A 25,805-nucleotide genomic window follows, 5' to 3' on the forward strand; every position below is an offset into this window, starting at 1 on the left:
ATGTGGCTTGTCATCACTTTGTTTACACAATGCTGCCCTTGAGCGCCACAAGCCTCATAAGATGTGACTTTCTGCTCGTGCATGGGGAACTCTTAAATGGGACACAGTGTCACCATCCAGCCTACTTTGATATCTGATCATTTGACAGCTCATCACTTCTAGCATTGCTTGGAACACACATGATTCACTCACACAAAAGCCGTAATCACTACATAGGAGAGACATAATCACATTTACTGGATACATCTGGGTCCTCAAATCTTGCCACTCTGCCTATGGTGTAGGGGGCAGGTCCACCTGTAAGATATGGATGGAAAACCATGGTTACTATCATATCACTGTCACTACTAGTGGACAACATATTACAGTGTGTATAATTTTAGAGGAGTGAGCTAATTAGCCAGGTTGAGGACAGTGCAACAGACACACCACTGCAAACTCACGATGACACTGACACTCAGGTGAGTGAGAGACACACATCTGCACACTTACACAAGGCCTAAGACCCATGCAGTGCTACACCCTGTAACAACCATGTGTGGGCAATCTATAAAAGATGGAACTCCTAGGTATGAGGGGGAGTTGGGTGACAGAGACATGACACTGTCCTTGCGCTCTGCAAGACAACTGACTCAGGCATTCCGGCTTTTCCTGCAAGACACACAGAGGCACTTTGTGAAGGACAAGCGGCTCAATTTTTAGTCTGCAATGTTCTTGCATTGAGTAATCCATGACTGATGTGTCAAATTGTCTGATGGTATCAAATGCCCCATTGCCAGTGCCCCCTAAGGCGTGAATGCCCCCTTTGCTAACATAATGGCAGGGATGATGTATGGGAAATTATAACAATGGAGCCCCATAAATGGATTGCCCTAATTTGGTATCACAATCCAGTTACATATGGTATGCTGGTGGTGTTTTGGCTTATCACACATGGCACAATGCTGGGGCACAGATGTTGGCATAGCCCCTGAAATGTGTGACTTAATGATGGTTGTGCATGACTCTCCAAACATCTGACTTGCATTGGTAAAATGGTAGGCAATGTGAACTTCAAGTCTGTATTGGCGCTGTAACTGTTTATTCTGGTTGCATGCAACCTGTCTACAAACATTGCAAGCAGCACGCCAACACATCTGCAACTGTCATTCAAGTGCAGTGAACAGTAAATAGTTTCCCTATGGGAGACTCACCAACAGGGCCACCAATCACCACACCAAGATGGTCTAGCAGATTCTGCTTCCTGGTCACAAGATCTGCCCAGCGATGCTTCAGCTGGTGCTAGTTGCGGCTGCTGTGGTACACCCTCTTCAGGTGGTGTAGTACCTTGCCCCACCGTAGATGCCTCACCTTCGTCTGGTAGCCTTGTATCACACAGCCCCCCATCTCCAACATTAATGGGATGTAGTAGGCTACCAGCCACACAAAGCCTCCCAGCACCTTCTGCCCCATTCTAGTCAGCCTCCCCTACCAGACATATCTCTGGGGTACAGGTTGACCAAAAAATATGATTGTAAACAAAATTTAGGTAAAGGAAACTTAAGGGACAAAAATAACAATCCCACCTAACCCAACTTAACAACTATCCCGGACTGACACCCCAAAGTACAAGTACAATAAAAAATACAAAAAACACACACATTTACTAACACTGGGACAAAGCACAGGCAAATACTACAGAAAACACAACAGGAGGGACACCACAATATACAATATATAGCTATACCACCCCACCAACTCCAAGACACAAACACACAGTCAAAAGAGGCACAGACTGTAAAGAGAAAGTGAAAGTACACCCACTTCACCATGCCAGTAAACATGATTTCCTATTAAATCAATTCCTGTCCCCATGCATTACGTTTTCTGTAATGCGTGTATTTATTTGACCCATCTGATATTTGCAGGAGGATTTCTGACGCATGACCTACGTGGGTCTTTTTTTTATTGACACATTACCTTTATGCATCGATTTAACAGTAAATCAACATTGAGATGAGTGCATAGGTGGAAATCACGCCAATGGCCCATGGGTCAGATACTTTACATTTGCAGATGTTTTTGACACATTTGCGTCATTTTTTTTACTCTATTACTGATTGCGTGATTTTGTCCATTGTCAATGGATGCACCCTGTATCAACATACAAATTGAATGGGCTGGGCTGCAGTGTGCCATTTTGTGTATGGCCACATGTGGTTGTCCATACAATAATGCATTTTGGGTGTGATTGGTCTGTTACACCAATGTGTATGTTACAGAATTGACAGCATGCAAATGTATTCACGTCATGCATATGCATGCATGTGTGACAACAGTGTATCCACATATGCAGGGCAGTCAGTAGTATGCAACAGTAATGTCATTGTGATTGTGAATTGTGTTTACTTATGTGATGTGTGTAGTTGTCTTACAGAGCATTACATTTCAGACGACATACATAGCTCAGGCATTGTTGGTAATTGCTGATGAATGCTTTCTAGCAGATGTTACCCGACAACTGTCTCCATACGTTGATCTTGAGTATATGGTGACTTGTGCGTGGACTGTACATATGTCTGACATGTCTACATATTTGGTACATACTGTGATTGGCACACACTGCCTACATTCCAACCATATCATGTTTGGAACACAATAGTCAGATCAAAGTCATTACATTGAGCAGTGATATATTAATTTTTGTGTGGTGGACCTGCAGCCCTATCTGCATATGTTTTCATCCATTCTGATGTGCATTCCACAGATTTATTCGTCCAACATGTGTGGTCATGTGCACCCAGAGACAGGATCGGACCCTGTGGTAGTGGCAGGGCTGATTTCCATGGTTGTACTGCGCAGGGTCAATTTCTCCCATTGCTTGTCATACCTGGGCTAATCATGATGACCATTGTCACCAATGATGTTCCCCCCGGTCACACATGCTCCATGTAGCCATTGCAACTCTCACGCTGAGTTGTGTCAGTGGTCTGTTCAAACATTACAGTCTCACCATGATTTGACATCCACTGCCTCATGTGTGGGCTCCTTGTTTACCTCCTAGTTGGACATGTTGTAGTTGTGTGTGATGAGCTATTGTTGTACAAGTTGTCAACGTGGATGTAAATAATATGTTGTGGTCCATAGATTGTGTCCTTCATCTGTCAACCTGCATACAGCACCCCTGTGGTGGTGTTTGTTGTTGGCACTTCCTCAGGTTTTAGGTGACAGCCACATGTGAGTCAGCATCACCATTCTATATATGTTGTGGAGACAGACCTGCAGAGACACACATTGCACACTCCTTCCACACTACATACAGCATGGGAGGGTGGATGATTTACAATGTGGCTTCAAGTCATTATGAAATGGTCATCTGCCAAGTTGTACATACAGTGCAGGCCGTGACAATTGAACTGTTGGCTATTACATAGGTCCCTTTGTGATCCAGAGTGGCAGCTAATGTTTGGGGGCAGCCATGAGGTGTCCAAGGGTGTGTATTCCATTGTCACTGGATGATCAACGTAACTACCAGAGTCTCTCCTATCTTCAAAATCATTAATGTGCGTTTATACAGTCACCACATGCACAGTGCAGGCTATGGGATGGAGCTCAGATTCCTAGCAAATGTGTCCCTTGGCACAGTGCATGTGAGGATGGTGATGTCCTGTTTTCTCTGCCTGGGTCCCATTATGACATCCATGTCTGACAGTGACTCGGCCCATGATGGTCCATTTATTGTTTCTGGTACAGACATGATTTTGTTGTGAGTCAGTGAGCGTTGCGTGTGAGGTAGCACTATAGTAGGTCGAGTACCACTTATCACACATCTGGCACATAGTATGTGATGGGCATTGATCTTGTATTCCTATGTATGTGAGCCAATTCATTGGGCAGATGTCTCTGCACACTACAGGTAAGTCAGGTGTGTATTGAGGAGATGTAGTTGATATGGGTGCAAGTTGTCTGGTATTTGATATTTGTTCTGGCAGTGATTTGCAAGGCATGACTTGAGGGATCTGTGCCTATATGGAACTTACATGAAATGGGCATGGTGTATGCCATTGAAATTTATGTGCTGTTCTTTTTTTGGGTTACTGTGTGTGAATTGTACGTAGTAGGCAACCTGTGGGCACTTGTAGTGGTCTGTGTAGTTCTGCTGTTAGCAAAGTGTACATGTCTGCACCTGTCCTTCACTTGGTGTGCCTGTCAAGTTGTGGGTGCGTTACATACATGTGGGTGTATGTATTTTTGTTGTGCACTGATTGTGCTGGACTGCAGCATTGTACAAATGTGCTGTTACCTGCACATGTGTGTTACACTGGCCATGTGTTACTGTAGTGGTATATGTCTTGTGTGTCCGACAGGGTTGGTGTGTTGTGTGTATATTGCTAGATTTGTTGACTTACCTACAAGTAGGCCATTTCCAAATTGTCCATCCTGGAATTGTTCAATGATCCTGCTGAGCCGGAATATGTAAGCGTCATGGACACTCCCAGGATACTTGGCTAAAATGTTTATGAATAGTCCCCAATGGTCCACTATGCCCTGCACATTAATGGAATGCATGTGCTTCCAATTCCAATATAAGTGCTCTGTTGCTGCAGGTGGTACGAGCCAGACATGGGTGCAGTCAATTGCACCTAGCACATGCATGGAAGCCATGGATTTGATAGAACCACTGTTTGTTCTCTTGCTGCTTTTGCTGGGTGTTGGGGAAGCTGATGTGGCGGGGTGTCAGGGAGATGATGGCGTCTAACACCTTTGGCAGGAATGCAGAGAATGACGGCTGTGAGACACCAGCAACCAGTGCACCCATTGTTTGGAAGGAACCACTTGCCAGCATGTGCAGGACAGCTAGCAGCTTTGTCATAGGTGGTATGTTGTGTGGGGTCTGCAGGCTGGCTGTAATTTGTGGCTCAATGTGGTGCAGCAGGTGTGATAAGGCTTGCCGGTTCAGTCTGTAGGTCCTAATAATGTCCAGGTCCCTGAGGCCAAGGATGGATGTCCTGGTTCTTAGGACCCTCTCCTGCCTTCTGCGTTGCCTTTGTGGGCTGCGTTGTTGTGATGGTGATTGCTGGAGTTATTCCTGTCCTCTGCGCCGTCTTGCAAGCTGGATCATTATTACCTCCATCTTCTCCTGTGGGTTGGTAATGTTGCTTTGGTGTTTTCTCTTTAAGTAGTGGTGTGTTTGCCTCATGTTACCACCTGCCCTGACCCAGGCATTAAATTTTGATGCAAATCGGTGTTAATGTCATTTTTGGGATCTGCCTCCCACCCGTGCGTCATTTTTGCCTGGGTGGATATATACGGGGCTAGGGTGTTTGAGTCATTTTTTGGACAGGAACGCCTACCTTGCATCTCATTGACGTAAGGAGGTTTCACGCATCAGAAAAATGACGTTAACACCAATATTTTGATGCTAACCAGGTCTAGCTTCAAAACATAAATATGGTGTTGAGTTTGCGCTGAATTAGTGTTAAAAAAATCCCACTAATTCGGCACAAACAGAGTATAAATCTGGGCCTGTGTGCGAATTGGCCTAGGCCCTATATCCATACTGGGTTTGGTACAGGTATTAATTAACATCCCCTATCACTTCCTTTGGGCGAAATCACATTTAATTCCAGATGGACTTTTCTCAATTATTCCACTCCATCAAAGGCCAACTCTCCTTCCCTCAATATAATTTGAGTCTGCTTAATGGAAATGTTTTCATCTGGTGATGAGGGTTACTCCGAACTCAGAAGGCTACATTTTAAACTGGATCGGACTACTTCTAAAAGTCCTTGTGCATAAATCCAGACCTAACAAACAAGTCATCACCCAGGGTCCATTCAGCGAAGAGTAGCCCTAGGCTATCATACTTGCTTCCTGCAGTGGAAGGACAAGTAGCTTTCAAGATATCGGAACGGATTACAAGTGGCGAATGTTAAGAAAGGAGCACTAATTTACTGCTAACAGTATGGAAGGGCACGCCCTCACATCTTAAAATATAATGATGGAAAGGGCCAGATGTAGGTACGAAACAATTTGCGACTCGCAAAACGATATTCCAGTAAAAATCGCTATTCCAAATAGCGAGTCACAGAGGAGTCGCAACGCATTTTGCGACCTCGCTAAAAGCGAGGTCGCAAATTGCACGAAGGGTGTGGTCCTGGCTTGCAAATTGCCTGCAGGTGGAACAAAACATTCGAAATACCCACTTCCTGGTTCTGTGTGATGACATCAGAACCAGGAAGTAACCAAATGGAACAGGGAGGAGGGAGGAGCCCACCTAGCCCAAACTGCAGAGCCACACCCAGGTGAGAGGAGCAGCAGCAACAATGGCTACACAGGATTGGAGGCAGAAAACGCAAAATCAAGTTTTCTGACAAGGAGTTGGAGGTGCTGACTGAGGACTGCTGCCTGCACCATGAACAATTATTTGGCAAGGCAGCAATGAGTGTCCCTGACCCCCAAAAAAAGAAGATCTGGCAGGACATCCAGAACAAGATCAATTCCATTGGTGTAAGCCACCGTACCCTGGATGAAATACGCAAAAGGTGGTATGACCTTCGCTCCAGGACCAAGGAGAGGGTGGCGGAGCGCATGAGGGAGATGCATGGCGCTGGAGGAGGGCCATCTACTGTTCCACCCCCTACATCAATAGAAACCATGGTAGAGACAACTCTGGAGCCGGAGGCTGTACTGGGCATTGGAGATGTAGACTGTTCGACACCAGGAACATCAAAAAGTAAGTACCAAAACATATGTATTCACACCCGCATATGCACTATGCACACAATCCCAGTACACATCAGCAGACACCTCCAGACTAGCTCCATTGACAGTTTAGCAACCTATAGAATAGTGCATTATGGGCAATGTAGTACAGTAGTCCAAATATAGGTGAAAGTTTATTTTGAGGCATCAAACATATGTGCGAGACTGACAGTGTATCCCCTATGTCCCACAGGTCTCCCACAAGGCCCCCCCATTAGTGCCACTGTGCAGGGAGGGGAACATGGCACAGACCCAGAGGAGGAGGCTGCCACAGACATTGCAGGGGAGTGCAGGACAACACCACCCGTGGAATTGGCACAGGAGACCATGGACGATCCTGCGCTGGGTATGGAGGCAGCCGTTGAAACATCAGGGCCAATGCCTATGGAAAGGCAAACATATGCATCATCAGGCGCAGTGCGTAGATGATGACGCAGATTGCAGTCTGTGCGCAGTGAGGATGTGTCAGATGTAGATGTTGTGGGACTTGAGGCATCCTTATTGCAGAGTAAAATAGACAGATGAGGTTAGTGAACCGGAACCTCTCAAGACTGCAGACCACTGTCACACATGGGCTGACAAATGTGGACAACCAGTTCACAACAATGAACACACATCTGGGTTACCTGACGACCTCCATTGACAATTTGGTCAGGGAACTGGTGGCTGACAGGGCACAGGCACGGCTCAGAGAGCGCAACACTGCTGCCCGTTTAGACAGGCTTGGTGCATCCATAGGGCGCCTGGCAACAAACACGACCTTCCTGTCAAGGCACACTGTCAGCCTGCAAGTAGAACTGGGGCATTTTGCAGAAGATGTGGCACGTGGACTTGGCCGCATCAGCCATGTGGTGGATCTGCTGGAGACCAGACAGGCTGCAAGGGACATAGGGGATACCCCGTAGGACAGTGAGGAGGGCTCAACAGTAAGTAGTGTGTCTACCACTGATGCGCGTGTGTTGCGGAGTAGCAGTGCACGGCAGGGCTCAGGGGACCAAGCTGGAGTGAGCCATGGTGGCCGCAGTCGTAGGAGGCTGTGAGCCACTGACACGTACTGGTACAGAGGCACATGAACATAATGTGTCCGATTTGACTGTTTTATTACCATACTGTAGCATAGTTCACAATGATATCAACATTATAGTTCTGCAATAAAAAGATTTTGTTTGTTTGACTACACAACTGGGCTATGTGTGTCTGACATTAGAGAGGGTGGTCACGGTTGCCACGTACCTGCCAAAGTAGTGGGTTGCAATGTGGTTCCATCTGTCTGCCCTCCATTGCGATGCTCCTATCCACAGGCTGTCGGTGTGGTAGCTCTTGCTCCTCATCCTCCGTATCTGTGTCTTCAGGGGTGAGATATAGCCCACGTCTGGTGGCAATGTTGTGTATGATGGCACAGGTGCAACTATCTTGCATGCTGTTTCTGGGGCATACTGGAATGCTCCTCCACTTTTGTGGAGGCATCGTAATCTTGACTTCAACAAGCCAAACGTCCTTTCGACTACTGTTCTGGTCCACCGATGTGCAATGTTGTATCGCCTCTCGTTCTGATTGCTAGGTGTTAGGTATGGGGTGAGTATCCATGGTCTCAGGGCATATGCACTGTCATCTGTTTGACAAAAGAGGCAAATTTAGAAGGGCATCACAGGGTTACACAGTGACCTGTATGAAAGGCTTCAGAGTGTAGTCGCCAATTCCTAATAAATATCCTTCTCCAAACTCCCCACGTTCTAGCCGTTGGTGTATCCCACTGTGCCTGAATATGCATGCATCATGTGTACTCCCTGGACATTTAGCCACAATGTCAGTAATGACATTATGGGCGTCACATACCACCTGAATGTTTAGTGAGTGGGTACATTTCTATTGCGGAACACATATTCCAGATTTACTGGTGGGCAAATTGGTATATGTGTCCCGTCCACACACCCTATTACATGGGGAAAGTTGGCAATTCTGTAGAAGTCCAACTTGGTGCTGTTCATTTCTGCCTCATTTCTGGGAAGGTATATATATCTGGACATGTGTGCGAGTATGGCATCTAGGAAACATCTGCAGAATCGTGAGAGTGCACTTTGGGATACCCCACCTGCCACAGCAATCACCGCCTGATAGCTACCCGAGGCCAAGAGGTGCAGTGAGCATAGCACTTGCACATGTGTGGGGATGGCGCTGCCGCGCATTGTCTGTTGTTCAAGCTGAGGTTTCGTCAGTTCAATTATCTCTAAGATAACAGCACTGCTCAGTCTGTATTTATCATAAATCTCCTCCTCAGTTTGTTGAAATAGTGTCTGCCTGGTTCAGTATATCCTCTCCTGTCTCTGCCTCCTCCTTATCTGCTGGGCAGCCTGGACTCTCCTCCTCTATGCAATCACGTATAGTGCAGTCATTTTGAGTAGCCCAGATGCCTTCTGGGTCTCCTTTTATACTTTGGTTCTGGGAACCACCTGCTCTGAATCAGTGGTAATCTGGGTGTGCAAAACTGGCTTTTTGCGACTAGTTGCAATTTGCGACTGGCTTTTGCACACGGTTTGCGACTCGCAATTTGCGACTTCCTAATTGCGGGTCGCAAAATCAGGTTGCAAATTTTCCGAGTCGGTAATGGGTCGCATCGCTATTTGGTGATCCGAAATGGGATTTGTACATCCCATTCCGCATTTTGCGGGGTCGCAAATAGCGCTGCGAGCTGTTTGCGACTTGCTAATCCTTTGCTACATCTGGCCCTGAGGCCCTTATTTATACTTTTACGCACAAAACTGTGTTAGCGCAGTTTTGAGTGTAAAAGTATACCACCGGCTAGCACCATTCCTGGATGCCGGCCGGGCTCCATATTTATGGAATGGCAGTAGCCGGCAGTAATGCCCGATTAGCGTCATTGTAAATGACGCTAACCGGGTGGGGAAGACGGAGGGGGAACCAGAGGTTGTGCACCAAATTATGGCTCTACACTGTTTAAAGGCTAAAAAATGCCTCTAGGCAGAGTAACGCCATTTTCTGGCTCACAACCCCCATGGACATGGCTCCTGTGTTAGTAAAGACAGGAGTCATGCCCACAATCCCAATGGCCATGCCCAGCGGATAAATGTCCCCTGGACATAGCCTTTGGGGCCAGTGTCATTCAGGGCGCCCAAAGATAAGGCCCTCAAGAGGGAAAAAAATAAATAATAAAATACTTACCGGGACATAGATGGGATGGGTGCCCCATCCTGTGGTGTCCATCTGGTGTGGGAAGGGGTGTCCCTGGGGCCAGGGAAGGGCACATGTGGGCTCTTTCCCTGGTCTGAGACCATGGAAACAGGCCCACAGGTGCCCTTATGCCTGCCCACACCAAGGCGTTAAATAATGATGCTAAGCAAGCTTAGTGCCATTATTTAAGGCCCCCATCCCCTGTGCTTGATTTTAGCACGGGGGATAAATATGGCGTTAAGGCCATATCGTCATTTTCTGCACAGGAACGCCTACCTTGCATCTCATTGACACAAGGTAGGTTTCCACGTCCAGAAAATGACGTAAACTCCATAACTTTGGCGCTAGACGGGTCTAGCGCCCAAGTAGAAATAGTACAAATAGTATAATAGTAAAATAAAAATAGTATAAAAATGATGCTAATTCAGTACAAACCAAGTATAAATATGCCCCTAACAGTGGCTCTGATAGAGTGGGGTAGATGCCTAGGTGCATTGAGTGCCCTATTTTGCTTTGGGAAATGTCCCTGAGGGTTCAAAATTATGGTGAATGTATATTGACATTGGCACCTTGGTTAAATGACTTTACGCAATAGCATATTTTAATTTCCATGTAGTTGGGCGACCCACATTTAGTGCGGTTTGTGCTTTTCATATGCGCTCTGAGGCTAGGTTACTTTTTGTGTATGGGAGGCAGCCAATAGACCGCTGGGTACCACTTTCAAGGGCAACAGATACCTTTGTCACTCTGACCGTATTTCCAGATAGCGAGGGTATAACTTCTAGAGAAACATGCGATTGTGGTCACCCATGCTCAATGCCCCTGTTACCTGAAGTAAATATGTCAGCCAAGATACCCTTTGGTACTTCAGTCTCATCTTGATTAGTAGAAGACATATCTGATTTTTTGTCAAAATATTTTTGCTGTCAGCTTGTTTTTTTCTGTTGATTGTTTGATGGAACTTTGTCACAATGAATTATGGATTCCACTTTGCCAATTAAAAGAAAACTCTTATTTTTTAGAGTGAAGCTGTCTGGTTGTGATTTGCATGTTTTTTTCAATTTGTGCATCTCCTGCATGGCCTAAACAGATTAGGGTTCCTCAAGTCGAAACATATGACAGTACTAAGAATGGCAAATTGGTGAGAAACACAGTAGTACTTGAGGGTACCTGTGCAGGGGAGATGATGGAAGCACACTATAGAGTGATACAGATCAGTTGCCTGCCTCCACCTCCCTGTCTTTGCAGGGAAGGTTTCTGCGGCTTAAGGTCCCGTCGCCGCAGGGCATAAGTCCTAAAAAAAGAAGTGGGGGGACTAACGAACTTAGAAAGTATGCAAGTAACATCACGCTGCATGGCATCACAGGAAGTGACATCACAAGCTGTGACTTTACAGGTAGTGACATCACAAAAAGTGACATCAGATCTCACAGATATGTTTAGGAGGTCTATTACAAGCACATTTGAGGGCATTACGAGTATACAGGCAAATACTACTTATTTAGGAGGACAACTCACTATTTGTAAGCTACACATAAAACAATGCTGCCTTTCGTCAACATAAAACTTCCTCTACCCAAGAATTTAACAAACAAACTCTGCTGCCAGCCTACTCCACCAGGCATCATATTCCATATGCAGAATATTTCCATGTAGATGTGATTGTTTTAGCTGCCTGAGCTCTCTAGAGTTGAGACTGCTCTCCTATACAAAGTATACTTAATCTGCCCTACTCACCTTTTAATGTGTATGTGGTGCACACCTCCCTTCATTTTAGGGGATTGGGGCTCATTTTTCACCAATAGGCCACAAACAAAAAGAAGATAGAAAGACAGAAAGCAAAGAAAGGAGAAAGACAGATAGTAAAACTGATGAAGGCAGAAAAGTTGTGAAAGGTGTGAAAGAAGAACCTGCAAGAATAAGAAAGTTTAGAGTAGTGAAAGAAAAATGTCATGGCAACCGCAGCATTCAGCAATAGGACCCTAAGAAAATGCTTGAGGCTCTGCATTTATGTTTTGAATAATTGCACACTCCCCCCAAAAGTTCTTCCCCCCATTTAGCAGCAGACATCTCTCATGTTCTTATAGTTGGCATAACTATATGTAACTCAGAGCAAAGAAATATTCCCTTCCATGCAATAATTCACATTAGGGTCAAGCCTACTTGCTGTTAATATATGCACATACATATATATATTGGTATATATGTATATATCTATATCTATCACTAGAATCCATTACAACTATACTACTTCCTTTGTCTCTTGGTTCGATTGTAATAGAGTCATTAATTTCCAGACGTTTTAGGGCTTCTCAATGTTTTCTAAACATATTATTTTTACACCAAAACTTCATAGTTAAAAGGTTTTCTATTCCTTTCTCAATCACCCTCTCAAATACTTCCACTTTTTTCACCCACCATCTGACTAGGGGGTGTCCAAAAATGAAAGCGCTTTCAATCTCGACTTGTTTTGCTTGGGTTCAACATTTTTTCTGATTAATACATTTTGGAACCTAATTTTCCTAAATAGATCTTTCATATCCCTTTCTACCTCAAATCTATTTGCTTGGGACATAGGGGCAAATCCCAACGCTCTTTCCAAAACTGACTAACGTGAATTAATACCCAATACTTATAGTGTAAAAATAACTAAGTCACATGTGCTAAATATTGAGACGACACTTGCCAAATACAAAGGGACATAACCATGCCCCTCGCCTCAAATTTAGCGTTAGAAGTAATAACTAAATTGTGACTCCCCTCTGGTAAATCCATGAGTTCTTGGTTAAAGAGATAATTGAATGCAAGACCATTTCCATAATCCACAAATTAATCCAGTCAGTACCCAGGTACTTAACCAAACACTTTTCATCTTCAAACCTCCAATGAAAGATCTCTCTTCCTGAACCTTCTGGCTACCTACTTGCATCGGTTCAGTTTTTGGCAGATCACTAAGTGTGCAATGATGTACTATATGGAATGCCCCCTTGCTTCTCAGCTGTTCTCCTCCTCCAGGGCCCCCATCTCCTGTAAACTGCCCCTCCCACAGTAGGCAAATTCTAACTGTGTTCCTGAAAAGCAGTGACTTTCCCAGGCCTTGCTGTCATTCCTTGAGTTTTGCGATTATTTGTTGTGGGAAGAGGCGCACATCATAATGTGCTTGCCCAGACCGGCCCACTGTCATTCTTCACATGACAATGAGCCACGTCTCTTTTTGAGCAAAGTCAGACTGGTTCTGTGCACACCAACCTTAGGCTGTTGCATCCTTTTGGGTCGTGAATCAGTGGCCAAGCCAGCCCAAGCAAGGAGTTCATCCACAGTAATTAAAACATCTTCTCACCAAGTGGCCTGGTTGTTAGAAATGGGGTCTTTGGTTGGCAGTCAGGTTACCGCCTGTCCAAGCAAGGACTCTCACGCTAGTCAGGGTAAAGGAGAATCACCCTCAGCTAACCCCCGCTCACCCCCTTGGTAGCTTGGCACGAGCAGGCAAGCTTAACTTCAGAGTGCTAAGTGTGGAGTATTTGTATCAACACACACAGAAACTTAATGAAAACACTACAAAATGACACAACACAGGTTCAGGAAAAATAGACAATATTTATCTAAACAAAACAAGACCAAAACGACAAAAATCCAACATACACAAGTCAAGTTATTAATTAAAAAGCAAAAGGATTCTTAAATCCTTGAGAAAACAGGTAAAACACTGTTAGCATTGAAAAGTACCTGGGTAGCATCAAAATAACACGCACGGGAGAGTGTACTTCGAAAAAGATAAGCGGTGCATTGATTTCTCACCTGCAAGCGACACCGTGCATTGTTTCTCCTTCTCCGGTCAGGTCAGCGTGTGTCGTTTTTCTTCCCCGCAGGGGAGCGATGCATCAATCCGGGCAGCACTCGGGTCCGGGCAGACGTTGCATCGTTTTTCCGCGCCCAGCAAGGTTTTCGTCAAAAATCCTGCCACACGGTTTCAACAAAACCGCGCAATGTTGGTTGCAACGTTAACAGCCTCCGTCAGCGGGAGTTGCACGTCGTTGTTCCAGCTACATGTGCCTATTTTCCAGCCGCAATGCCCGTGGAGCGTCTATTTCTGCTGTGAAGCCATTGGTGCATCATGTTTCAGCCGCGCCTTGGAAGGTGCATTGCTATTTTCACCGCACGGCGGTCTGTGCGTGGATTTTCAGTCTTGCTCTGCCAGCTTCACCTTCCAAGGCCCCAGGAACTGGATAGGGCACCACTTTGCAGGGCAGGAGTCTCAGCAGAGAGTACAGGTGCTGGCAGGAGAAGTCTTTGATGGACCTGAGACTTCAACAACAGGAGGAAAGCTCAGGACAAGCCCTTGGAGATCTCTTCACAAGCTCTTTGTCCCCTGGCACAGGCAGAAGCAGCAACTGCGGGATAGCTCCACAAAGCACAATATCAAGCAGGACAGCACTTCCAAGCTCTTCTGCTCTTCTGCTCTTCTCCAGGCAGAGGTTTCTCTTGATGTCCAGAAGTGATCTAAAGTCTGTGGTTTCGGGTGCCCTTCTTATACCCATTTTGGCCTTTGAAGTAGGCTTACTTCAAAGGAAAGTCTCTCTGGTTTGTGAAATCCTGCCTTGCCCAGGCCAGGCCCCAGACACACACCAGGGGGTTGGAGACTGCATTGTGTGAGAGCAGGCACAGCCCTTTCAGGTGTAAGTGACCACTCCCCATCTCCCTCCCAGCACAGATGGCTCATCAGGATATCCAGACTACACCCCAGCTCCCTTTGTGTCACTGTCTAGAGAGAGGCGCCAACAGCCCAACTGTCAAACTGACCCAGACAGGGAATCCACAAACAGGCAGAGTCACAGAATGGTTTAAGTAAGAAAATGCCCACTTCCTAAAACTGGCATTTTCAAACACACAATCTTAAAACCAACTTTACTAAAAGATGTATTTTCAAATTGTGAGCTCAGAGACCCCAAACTCCACATGTCTATCTGCTCCCAAAGGGAATCTACCCTTTAATCATTTTTAAAGCTAGCCCCCATGTTAACCTATGAGAGGGATAGGCACTGCAAAAGTGAAAACCGAATTTGGTAGTATTTCACTGCCATGACATCTAAAACACATTAGTATATGTCGTACCTTAAACATACACTGCACCCTGCCCAGGGAGCTACCTAGGGCCTACCTTAGGGATATCTTACATGTAAGAAAAGAGAAGGTTTAGGTCTGGCAAGTGGGTACACTTGCCAAGTTGAATTGGCAGTTAAAATGTGCACACACAAACACTGCAGTGGCAGCTCTGAGCCATGTTTACAGGGCTACTAATGTGGGTGGCACAACAAGTGCTGCAGGCCCACTAGTAGCATTTGATTTACAGGCCCTGAGCACCTCTAGTGCACTGTACTAGGGACTTACCAGTAAATCAAATATGCCAATCATGGATAAACCAATCAACCATACAATTTACACAGAGAGCATATGCACTTTAGCACTGGTTGGCAGTGGTAAAGTGCTCAGAGTTCTAAAGCCAACAACAACAGGTCAGACAAAATAGGAGGCAGGAGACAAAAAGACTGGGGATGACCCTGCGTAAGGGAAAAAGTCCAACACGACCCCCTACCAGCCTAAAGCCAGGGGAGACCAGTCAATACCTTGATGGACTTCCCTGATTGGGGTGATAGAACAGGGAGCCAGGCCCACAACATCAGGGGCATGTTCTAGTTCTACGCCTTCCTGACTCCAGTAGGATCCCTCTGTCCATACTCCCACGGCCCACTATGCTAACCCATGTGGAACCCTTCTCCTCATCTGCAGATACCATCTGTGCAGCACCTAATTTTACTTTGCTCACAGATGTATCCCAGGGGGCAGATAGTACCACCAAGGCCAACACAGTGGCGTTGCCCACTGCACCCCCGGGGTGTGACTCTTGTCTCCCTCAGGGGCAACTCTGTCCACCCGTACAGCAAGTCACAGTGGCCACTGACAGATGTCAGGGCTGAGAGCCAGGCCCCAGGTCTCTCAAGGCTCTCCAACCACTGTGACAGTGGAGAGTGGGGGGTAGTAGCCCCAGGTGGCTGACACTCTTTGACCACTCTCTCTTCCACCAGGTCAGGGATAGCAGCCTGACCCTGGTCCTCACCTCTGGGGCTCTGTACCCTCCCTCCAGGAGTAGCACCCCCAGAGTCTAAAATTGTCAGGGTGCTTGTAGAAGCATTTCTGCACAATTCTCCCACCAGTGCAGGGATGTTAACCTGCAACTGGTCTTCCAACCTGGGGTCTGTACCTTCAGGTTGGGCCAGGGGTGAGGATTCCCTCCCCCGGCCCTCCCTTCTGGGGTCCTGCTCCCCCAAATAGGAGTGGCCCCCCATAAGACAACATGGTAGGGGCACTGTTACCAGTAGCCCCTCCCTCCAGGTCAGGGGGGATACCCTGAACCTGGCCTTCCAAACCATGGTCTGTACCCTTAGATTGAACTGGGGTCAGGGGTGAGTCTCTCCCTCCCCTTCCCCTGCTCCCAGAGTTCTGCACCCCCCCTCAGGGAGAGTACCCCTAGAAATCACACCAAGGGGGTGATTGGGCAAGCCACCCCTGCCTTCAGGTCAGGTTTTACCCCCCGCACCTGATCCTCCAGTCCAGGGTCTGTACCCTCAGACTGGACCACTGCCTCGCAACCCAGGACTTCCTGGCGGCACACCTACCCCCTACAAGGGAAAAACCTTCCCAAGGGCCACACAAGAGTCTGGCTGGTGCAGGTCTCCTGAGCCCTGCCCAACTGGCAGTGTCTGGATTCCCCCAACCCAGAAATGGTCTCACCAAGGTCATTCCTGGGGGCTCTGACCACAGAGCTAGCTCCTGACCCTTCCAGGTTCTCCACTGAGGTCTGCAACCCCCTCTCAACCCTCTGTCTGGACCTAGGAGTGGTACTGCCAGACACCAGAACTGGTGGGATGCTGGCTATAGCCCCTGCCCCAAATTCTCCTGACACGTGGGGTTTCCCTCAGCAGATGACCCTACGGTACAGGCTAGGCTCCCCTCCAGGTGTTCCCCCATGGAACCCTCCAGGACCTGGGACTGGATCTCGGGCACCTTGAGCCTCAGCCTATCACGATTCCCTCTCCCCTGAGACTGGACATGGGGTCCCTCACCCATCTCACTACACTAGGATCTAATTGGGACACTGCAACCTTTCCCTACCTCACCTGGTTGGGAAATACCTAGACCACTCCCCGCAGGAGCACCCCCAAATGCCTCTTCAGACTCTCAGGAACTCACCCAGAGGTCTGCCTCCAGTGTAAGTTCCCTGGGGTCAGAGAACTCACATTCCACCTGGTGTTGGCGTTGCTCTGGAAAATAAGGACTGGACATATGCTCTCCAGCAATAACATCACTCAGCCCCTCACATGAATTAACCAAACTACCCTTCACCCAACCATCCACTTACTCAGCCATGAGAAAGTACCCCACATCACCCTTCTGAGACTGGTGAGACAGTACCTGACTGTCCCGACACTCATCCCACACTCTTCTGGGATGTCTCCACACTCCATAACCAGGACATCTACCTGGGGGGAACCCTTCTCCCTGTCACTCTCACCTAGAGTCAGTAGAGTGTCCCTCTCATTACTAGGAATATGACTCGCAATGCCAGTTCCCCAATCTACCTCAGGGACCATGTGCATCACTGGAGCTACCTCATACCCCTGAACTTCCTGGTGTATGTTAACCCCCTCCTTCAAGTAGGGCACCACGTCCGGACATGTGTACTTCTTCAGTACTGAATTTAGAATTGTTACTCCCACCATTCAAGCTGGACTCAGCCCTCATGACTTCCAGCTTCCTCAATCTTAGCTCATTAGCCAAGATTATCCTTTTCTCTTCTAAGGCCATTCTCACCTTCTCTAACTCCAACTGGTGATCCCTCTCCTCCTGTCTGTCCTGCAACTCCTTAGGAGTCAGACCTCTGGATGACACACTGCTACCTATCCTGGAGACCCTACCCCCAGGCGTAACAGGTACATCCACTACACCCTTGTGAACCCTCTGCACCTCCTCACCCTCCTCCTCTGTGTGCCCTCCAGCCTCCTTGGCTGCCATCCAGGCCCTCAATGCCTTTTGCAGCTCCTCCTTCCGATGGAGCTCCTGATAGGGCAGGCAAGATCCTTACAAATCCATTTCAGTTGAGTAACTGTGTAACTCTCCATCTTCTCCAACTCAAAAAAGCCTTTGCAGACACAGCTGGTGCATCCCCAGATTGAGGCATGTTGGTAAGGTTTCACTTCAAATGCAAAGTTCCAAGATCAACAAAGAGGTCACCAAAGATATGGAAGCAGGAAAAAAGTCCAAAAAGTGAAAAAGCTAAATCACAAAGACAAGTAGTATGTGGTCACGTAATAGTCTGCACTGAAAACAGTAGTGTACACTTAATCAATGTATGTCAAGTACAAATACAAATACAATCCCAACCGCTGATCACCAATGTTAGAAATGGGGTCTTTGGTTGGCAGTCAGGTTCCCCCCTGTCCAAGCAAGGACCCTCACTCTAGTTAGGGTAAAGGAGAATCACCCTCAACTATCCCCCACTCATCCCCTTGGTAGCTTGGCATGAGCAGTCAGGCTTAATTTCAGAGTGCTAGGTGCAAAATATTTGTACCAACACATACAGTAACTCTGTGAAAATACTTAAAAATGACACAATATGGGTTTAGAAAAATAGATAATATTTATCTAAACAAAGCAAGACCAAAACAACAAAAATCCAACATACACAAGTCAAGTTATTAATTTTAAAAGCAAAAGAGTCTTAAATCCTTTTGTAAACAGTAAAAACACAGTTAGCATTGAAAAGTACCTGGGTAGCGTCAAAATAACACGCACAACGAGTGTGCGTTGAAAAAGGTAAGCGATGTGTCGATTTTTCACCTGCAAGCGAGACCGTGTGCCATTTCTCCATCTGTAGTCGGGTCGGCGGGTGTTGTTTTTCCTCTCCACAGGAGTCCAATGCATCAATCCAGGCAAGCACTCTGGTCCGGGCGGGTGTTGCATCATTTTTCCATGCCCAGCAAGGTCTGCATCGAAAATCCTGCCGCACGGTATCAGCAAAACCATACTGTGTGGGTTGCGATGTTAACATCCTCCGTTAGCGGTGTGGTGCATTGTTACTCATGCTGCCTGCATCGATCTTCCAGCCGCGCTGCAGGCAGTGCATCGATTTCAGCCGTGGAGCTGGCAGCACATCGTTTCTTCACCCTCGTCTCAAAGGTTGCATCGGAAATTTCACCGCACTTCAGTCTGTGCATGGATTTTCAGTCTTGGTCTGCCAGCTTCACCTGTCAAGACCCCAGGAACTGGGTAGGGCACCATTTGGTAGGGCAGGAGTCTCAGCAGAGAGTCCAGGTGCTGGCAGGGGAAGTCTTTGTTGGACCTGAGACTTCAATAACAGGAGGCAAGCTCAGGACAAGCCCTTGGAGATTCCTTCACAAGCAGGAATGCACAACAAAGTCCAGTCTTTGTCCCCTTTCATCAGGCAGAAGCAGCAACTGCAGGATAGCTCCACAAAGCACAGTCACAGGCAGGGCGGCACTTCTCCTCAGCTCTTCAGCTCTTATCCAGGCAGAGGTTCCTCTTGATGTCCAGAAGTGATCTAAAGTCTGTTGTTTTGGGTGCCCTTCTTATACCCATTTTGGCCTTTGAAGTAGGCTTACTTCAAAGAAAAGTCTCACTTGTTTGTGAAATCATGCCTTGCCCAGGCCAGGCCCAGACACACACCAGGGGGTTGGAGTTTGCATTGTGTGAGGGCAGGCACAGCCCTTTTAGGTGTGAGTGACCACTCCTCCCCTCCCTCCTAGCACAGATTGCTCATCGGGATGTGCAGGCTACAACCCAGCTCCCTTTGTGTCACTGTCTAGAGAGAGGTGCAAACAGCCCAACTGTCAAACTGACCCAGACAGGGAATCCACAAACAGGCAGAGTCACAGAATGGTTTAAGCAAGAAAATGCCCACTTTCTAAAAGTGGCATTTTCAAACACACAATCATAAAATCAACTTTACTAAAAGATATATTTTAAAATTGCGAGCTCAGAGACCCCAAACTTCACATGTCTATCGCTCCCTAAGGGAATCTACGCTTTAATCATTTTTAAAGACAGCCCCCATGTTAACCTATGAGAGGGATAGGCCTTGCAACAGTTAAAACCAAATTTAGCAGTATTTCACTGTTAGGACATATAAAACACATTAGTATATCCCCCACCATAAACATACACTGCACCCTGCCCATGGGGCTACTTAGGGCCTACCTTAGGGGTGTCTTACATGTATGAAAAGGGAAGGTTTAGGCCTGGCAAGTGGGTACACTTGCCAAGTCGAATTGGCAGTTTACAACTGCACACACAGACACTGCAGTGGCAGGTCTGAGACATGATTACAGGGCTATTAATGTGGGTGGCACAACCAGTGCTGCAGGCCCACTGGTAGCATTTGATTTACAGGCCCTGGGCACCTCTAGTGCCCTGTACTAGGGACTTATCAGTAAATCAAATATGCCAATCATGGATAAACCAATAAACTATACAATTTACACAGAGAGCATATCGACGTTAGCACTGGTTAGCAGTTGTAAAGTGCTCAGAGTTCTAAAGCAAACAAAAACAGGTCAGACAAAATGGGAGACAGGAGGCAAAAAGATTGGGGATGACCCTGCATAAGGAAAAAAGTCCAACAGCCTTTCTCTTGCAGCCATGCCAGCATTTCTTGCACTCAGTCACAGTTCTCTTGACCTCTGCCACACTGTTGATCTTATCCACAATCTGCTGCCAGATTGCCTCTCTCCTTCTAATTGGCAGTTTACAGGTGACAAAGAGCTGATTTTGATGCTCTGACACCTCTCTCGCCAGTATTCCAAGCTCCTCTGCACTTGAACAACACTTCCTCTTTTTCTTCTTCCTCCCCTGGGTCTTGCCTGTGTCCTCCTGGTTGGTTCCTGTTTGAATGGGGTCTCCCTGGGGACTCTCCTGGCTTCTGGAATCCATTTTGGGGCTCCTTTGCACTGTTTTCTCCGTTAGCGTCTGTTTTTGACGCTATTGCAGGCAAAAATGGTACATTTCTGTTTTGCGACATGTTTACATGTCGTAAACCGGATTAGAGTCATTTTTCCTCCGTTTACGTTATTTTGCCTTACGACAAGGTGCAATAGTTAACGTTGGAAAAAATTACTCTAACCAATTTTTAGTGCCACCCAGCGTCATGGTATAAATATGATGCCTGAGTGTTGTTGAAAAATTCCGCTAATCAATGCTAAACTTTTTGACACAAAATTGCGTTAGTGCAGTTTTGCGTTTTGCCTCAAAAAGTATAAATCAGGGTCTTAGTTCTTGAATACTTCACAGACGAAGAATCACACTAAAGGATTTTTCAATAACATATTATGATATTCTCCTCATTGCAGAACACCATAAAATCAGTGCTTCTGTCTTGCTGTTCCACTAAGTTTCTGTTACCTTGCGTTCATGCCCCTCTGTCTGTAACACCTTCTTTTTTCAGTCCCTTGTGAAAACCTCTCTTCGAGGTAATAAAGTGAAAACACCACACAAGAAAAATCACAAACCAATCTAGAAAAAAGAGTAAAATGTAATAAATGAAATTATGCCAAAATGGAGAAAGTCCAAACAGTAGAACCGGAGATATGAATTTTTAAAAATGTTTTTAGGTGAAAATAGAGCCAAAAATCACAAAGCACCACTCACAGTTATCTGATCCCACTGGACCAGGGGAAAGTCACAAGTTCGGGCCAACAGCAAAAGAGCTTGGGCCTGATACAAAGGCCAGGTTCGACCCATTGAAAAGTTAGCTTCTTAAGTCTGTGAGGTGTGCTGCTGTTTGTTTTGGTGTGGGCTGTGAGGAGGTCATCGGCATCCAGGAGCAGGTCGTGCATCGCGGAAGGTCACTGATGTTGTGCGAACAGCCGTTCAGATCTGGAGATTTTCAATGCATTGAAGCAGGCTATCACTGTTGGTATGAAAAGCAGATCTTGCTGCAGCTTTGAATTGTGCAGTCGTCACAGATGTAAACATCTGCGAGAAGAGCAGGTCCTGCTGGAGATTCACATTGATGGTCATCATGTGCGGTCAGTTCTTGGTGCAATGAGACAACTTCACAGTCATGAGGAGCCCAAAATATCTGTGTCTTCACCTTTTCTTCAGAAGGTGTACTCTCTGATGCAAGCCGAATGTCTGGGACCTTAAGGGTACCTCTTGGGGATTAGGATTTGGTCCACAAGAGGATAACATCATGGCTCAGGCGGGTCCAGGCCGGTCAGTTGGTGCTGATCAGCTGGGCTGTTGCAGGGTAGCCTCTGTATGCTTGTTGTGTCCCTGCAGTTTAAACAGGAGGTCAGTCAACTGACCTATGTAGGCACTTCTAGGGAGCCTGGATTCAAGGCAAACAGGTCCAATCTTCCTTCTTCAGACAGCAGGGCACTCCTTCTGAATCACAGGTCCAGCAGTGTTCTGATGCGAGATTCTGAAGGTGCCACTTATAAACCTGGTGCCAGCTTTTGTGTGGTAAAACTCCCTGACCCACCCCTGAAACCGGGTCAGTTCATCCCCTTCCACTAGTCCTGGCTTCCAACAGTCTAGGGTAACAAAGGCAAGGCAGGTCTCGTGTGAAGATCCATTAAGTGTGTGTTGCAGACAGGGCCCTTTGAAGTGTAATCATGTCAGGCACAGCTCCTCCCCAGCCATCCTCTCAGGAATATTTCCTCCCCTCACACATTTGTCTTGTATGTCTCAATGTCTGGAAGGAATGCACAAACCAAAACAGAAAAGCAATCATTCATGCAACCCAGGACACTGGCAGACTGTTGGTTTGGGCAGAAAAATGCTGACTTTCTAAAAGTGGCATTTTTTTAAATTGCAATTTCGAATCCCACTTTACCATTAAATAGGATTTTAAATTACACTTAATTTGAGTGGAACAGCATTTCTCTATCTATCCCCAATTTGAAGTTAGCACTTACAAGAGTGACAAAGGACTATGGGAGATTTTCAATGCCAGGACCAGCCGTGGCCTATCCTTTGAGGCAAATGAGCCAAGCCCCCCTGCCTGTTGTCCATCAAGAAGAGTGTCTGTAAGGCTGAGCAAAGGTCTGCCTGACACTCTTCATTTTCAGGTTAGGCAGTCAGGAGCTAGACATGCGCTATTTGCGCAAGCTCCCAGCTGCCTGAGCTGAACTTTGCTGGGATGAAGAAGTCACAGCCCTGTGGGCGTGATCTTTTCAGCCTAGCAAAGGTGCCTCAAGGCCCTCCTCCTCATGATGAGGGGGAACGTTACCAATTGTGTCAGAGCTGGGCGCTGCAGTTCTAAGCCCTGAAGTGCCCATGGCTGAGTGGCAATCAGTGACACCTCGCCACAGAGTGGGGCAGGCGTCAGCAGTCTCACTGACCCCATCCCACTCTGTGATTAGTTGGGGCTGTTGCCTTCCCTCTTTGGCTGGCTTTAGGTTAGCCAGTGAGGGAAGGCAGCAATCCTAACCCTCCTGGACCTCCGAAGCATAGCTGAAGGTAAATGTGTGTGTGCATTTTTTTTTTTTAAATGAATGGTTGGTGCTTGTGTGCATGTTTAAATATTTGATAATGAGTGTTGTGAATGGATGTGTGTGTGAATGAATGAGTATGAGTGTGCATGGGTGCCTGTGTGTCCAGTCTGCCCCCCTTCCTCCTAAACCAACCGGCTGCCACTGGCCAGGACATGTAAAACCTAAACACACAAGTCTTACTTTTTCAATATCATGCACTCTGCCCTAGGGGTAATTAGGTTCTGCTTTCTGGGTGACTTATAAGTATATAAAAAAGGAAGGTTTAGGCTTTGCAAAATATTTCTTATGCCAGGTTGAAATGGGGGTTTAAAACTGCACTTACAGGCTGAAGTAGCAGGCTTGAGGCATGTTTTACTGTGCATCTTTAGTGGGTGTCACAATGAATGATGCAGTCAACTTGTAGCATTTAATTTAGAGGCCCTTGGCACATGTAGTACCATTTACTAGGACGTACAAGTAAATTAAATGTGACAATTGGATGTATGACAATATTACCTTGTTTAAAGGATAGAGCACAAGCACTTTTCCACTGTTTAGCAGGAGGAGGAGGAAAGTACAAAGAGTCCTAATGCCAACAAAAACAAGTAAAGTAAAAGTCAAGGTGTGATGGCAAAAGACTGGGGGAATACCATGCCGGGGATGTCAAGTCTAAAAGTCTTACTACACTTCTTTTAGGAAATGACAGGTCCATTGCTGGTGTTCACCATCTTCTTTTTGGCACTATGCTGGAATGCACAGACTTGTTTCTGAGCTAGAGACCCGTGTGTTGTGAAACACATTACCTTTTTAGGGCCTGTTGCAGCCTTGATGTACTGTGTAAGCACAACATGAATAGTGAATAGCAAGAAGTGCTTCTATTTGAAATGAAGGGTGTCCTGTACAATGGTGGAGGTCCAAGGTTATGAGAATAACAAAGTATTAAAGGTGCACTATAAAAAAGAACATGTTAAAAGCGTGGATTAGTATCTTGGAATCTCTAGCAAAGGGAAGAGCTTATAAGAACTGTAGACATTTAATGGACCAACTACCATGGACCAAAGGCTTTTCAGGTGTAATGGGGGAGTCTTGGAAACTGAAACTACTGGGTGGACCAGATACCATTTTAACTTTATGAGGTTCATACAGTCAGCCATGTACCTTGTTGACTACAATGCTTTTGAAAACCTTGTGAGGAAAAAGTATGTATGAGCTCCTTCACATTGGACCCAGAGGTTGCAACCTGTTTGAGGGCTCCCTCAACCATCCTGATACTGTCCACTTCAAATTGAGTTCTGCAAGGATACTCTAACTTCCTTATGCACTGATACACACATCAACATGTTTATTAACGGAAGCACAAACATTTTTACTCAACCACATTTAGGCTCTGATTCAATGCCATGCTCTGAAGATCAATTCTGAGTTTATCATTGCTGGCACCAGTGATAGCAGTAGCGTAAAATCTCCAGTTTTCAGGGCAGTGATTCCCAAAAAAGGCCAGTTGTAGGTGATGGGCTCAACACTGACCTCTATAATTGATTTGGACAATGCGCCATGTTTGAAGAAGAGATGTCTATGGGAAGCAGTTTACAAAACAGCCACTCCTTACACTCAAGATCATATCAGGGCAATATTAGAACCCTTCTGTATCTATCCTGCTGTTGAAGGCACAAAGCACCATGATGCACCATGAGAAAAAACATGCTTATCCATAAACTTACTGATACTGCTCTAACAGACATTTGTGAGCTGGGCAACGTTTAGTTGTATCAAAAACTAAATTAACTTTGCCTTTCGAACTCACATTCCATCTCTGTGCAGCTCCCTGGTTCAACACAACAAATCACTCATGCAATCTTCTTTTGGCTTTAGTTGACCACAGGGTCATATTCTCAGTGTGCATTGAGCCTAATGACTGTTACCCCACAATACTTGTAAGGGCACACCTAGTCTGAATCAATGCAACACCATTTTGAGGTAGACCTGCAGGTCGGAGGGTATTGGTTTGCTTGAGTCAGATGGTTTCCACCCAATGTCATGCTTGTCAGAGGACAAGAATAATTTGAGGGTGCTACGGATGGTGCTCTTGGAGAATATCAGTGGCTACCATTGACTTTAGTTGACTTCTTAAAATAATTAGGGGCTGATTTAGGAGCCCCTAGCACCTCCTTGCACTATATTAGGGTTATTTTTTAATGCTAATGTGGCCTAACGAGGCCAAAATCGCTGCGCCAAATTTACAAAGTGGCACAATGCATGCATTGTGCCACTTTGTAACCCTTTGCATTACATTATGCCTGCACCAGGCATAATGAGCCAGATTTA

This window comes from Pleurodeles waltl, chromosome 3_1, assembly GCF_031143425.1.
Source record: "Pleurodeles waltl isolate 20211129_DDA chromosome 3_1, aPleWal1.hap1.20221129, whole genome shotgun sequence".
Classification (NCBI taxonomy): domain Eukaryota; kingdom Metazoa; phylum Chordata; class Amphibia; order Caudata; family Salamandridae; genus Pleurodeles; species Pleurodeles waltl.